The sequence below is a fragment of the Euprymna scolopes genome, chromosome 38 (assembly GCF_053919585.1).
Source record: "Euprymna scolopes isolate OS-2025 chromosome 38, ASM5391958v1, whole genome shotgun sequence".
NCBI classification, from domain to species: domain Eukaryota; kingdom Metazoa; phylum Mollusca; class Cephalopoda; order Sepiida; family Sepiolidae; genus Euprymna; species Euprymna scolopes.
In genome coordinates this window covers 68,149,880-68,152,379 of record NC_136519.1, presented here as the reverse complement: position 1 = coordinate 68,152,379, position 2,500 = coordinate 68,149,880, and the positions used below count along the sequence as shown (strand labels likewise).

Here is a 2,500-nt window from a genome sequence, read left to right as displayed (position 1 = left end):
AAAGTTACTTAGTGTAGACTAATTTGCGGTATAAATGCGTATTTTATTAATTTCTACTTTGTATTTTATCACCTTATCTCAAATTGATCAATTAATCTATAAATAAATACACACATCTAAATTGTATAATGATTCATATTATCATAGTTACAGCATTCTCCTTGCAAGTATGGACATACAATTGAAAAAGTAGATATTTGGTTATCTTCAAACTCATACACGCACACACTCACTCACACACACACACTTACACACATATACGTATATATATATACACACACACATATATATATAATTATATATATATGTATATATATATGTATATATATATATATATATATATATATATATATATATATATATATATATATATATATATATATATATATATATATATACAGTGATTCCCTAAAACAATACACAGCGTACATCTCATGTAAAACGGCAAAGGAAAACTGTTGAAATAAAAAACATATATCAGTATTGATATTATTTCAAATATTATGAGTGTGAAATTTGGATTTGGTAAAAACCAAGACAAAATCAATGTTAATTAAAAATTTAAATCGGAAAATATTTAAAAAAAAAAAACATTGATCAGGAAATGAAAAAAAAAACATCAGTCTCCCCCCAAAAAAGTCGAATGCAAAAAAACACAATTTTAATGAAAAAGAATACAACTTTTAAAATACTTTGCAAAAAAAAAAAAAAATGTATTATTGTCCAAATTTTGATTTTACAAAAAATTGTTTTGTTACAAAGAAAATGAAGAAAGCAGAACGATTAAAACAAAAACAATCGTTTTCTTCGTTTGGAAAAATTCTTCAAAATATTTAAGAAAGAAAAACCCTTCAAAAATGTCGACAACAACAACAATTACAAAATTTGACGGAAATATCTTTAAAAAATAAATTGATTTCTATTAATAAATTAAAGATAATAAAACGTCAATTTTTGTGCCGGGTAGCGTCAAGCCAACAATAAAACAAATAAAGCAAACCGAAAACACTCTCTAACCCTCCTCCTCTTTCTTGTACTCTTACTTTTCCTATTTTCCCTCGCTGTATCTCCTATTCCCGCCACTCTTCCTCAACAGAAAATATTGATGGTATAATATACTAATGATAACCGCATAATTTTTTTTTTAATATGTGTATATCTGATATCATTGAACTGTGTAAAATACATTAAAGTTTAAAAGTTTTGGGTAAATAAACAAAAAATCTTCACCATTTGTACAGAAATCACGACGATTGTGTTATATATCTTACAATTCCTCACAGACACATGCATTAACGTGTTTATATACATGTATATTATATATATATATATATATATATATATATATATATATATATATATATATATATATATATATATAGATACACACCGAGATGAAGCACATGATAACAGATGCATGTATACACACACAATATATATATATATATATATATATATATATATATATATATATATATATATATATATATATATATATATATATATACTAATTCCTGCGGAGAGAACACCTTAAAGCAAGTCGAATTTTATAATTAATTGCGTCCATCTTTACATAAAAATTAAAGTTAATTGAATTTTGATATATAAATATATATATATATATATATATATATATATATATATATATATATATATATATATATATATATATATATATTTGAATAGTTTTTGCGGGGTACCAAAATTTTATTATGGCTATGTAAAGACCAATTTTAAAACATTCTTTAATTTAGATTATACTAACTGACCGGTTTCAAAGCTCGCTCAATAGAGCTAAAATCGAGCTTACTAATTACGTTTTAAAAAAGAAAAAAGAAACAAGAAAAATGGGCAGATAGACAGAGGTTTCCATGGGTTCTCCCTCTGTCAAACATTTTCGTTGGTTTCTACGAAAAAGCTATTTTATCTGGTTTTCAAAAACCAGATATTTACATTCCTTATTTTGACGACACTTTTTGTCTTTTCAACAATCAAACGGAAGCAGACGCCTTCTTTCCATCCCTTAATAATATTCACCCAGTTCTTACATTTCCTATAGAAAAAGAAAGTAATTTTTCCCTATCTTTTCTAGATGTACTGGTCTGTAAACCACCTTCCGTTTTCTTGACTTCTATTTACCGCAAACCAACGTTCACTGGTCTCTGCAAACGTTTGGACTCTTTGCTCCACCAAACAAAAATATAATCTTATCAACACCCTTAGTCATAGAGCTTGTATAATATGTTCAGAGATCAAATTAAATGACGAAGTCAAGTTTATTACCAATACTATTTGCAATGATGGTTTTCCTTTGCAAATCGTCGAATCTGCAATGAGAAATACAATTTCAATTCTAAACCAAATTAAACAGGCATCCGATGACAAATCCCCTATCTATATACGCCTACCTTGGCTAAGTAATGTTAGTGATATATTTTTCAAACAAATTTCTTCTGTCGTACAGCAATGTTACTTTGCATCACATACCCGTGTTGGTTTT

General features: G+C 26.3%; 1 long non-coding RNA gene across 1 annotated transcript in view; it reads left to right on the top strand.

Annotated features, from left to right (window-relative positions):
- Nucleotides 1-1,250, top strand: part of LOC145263174 (uncharacterized) — an 82,839-nt gene extending 81,589 nt beyond the window's left edge. The window contains exon 2 of the long non-coding RNA XR_013864486.1: nt 1-1,250. This exon is cut by the window's left edge and continues 1,100 nt beyond it. This is a non-coding gene — a long non-coding RNA (uncharacterized LOC145263174).
- Nucleotides 1,251-2,500: the final 1,250 nt, after the last annotated feature.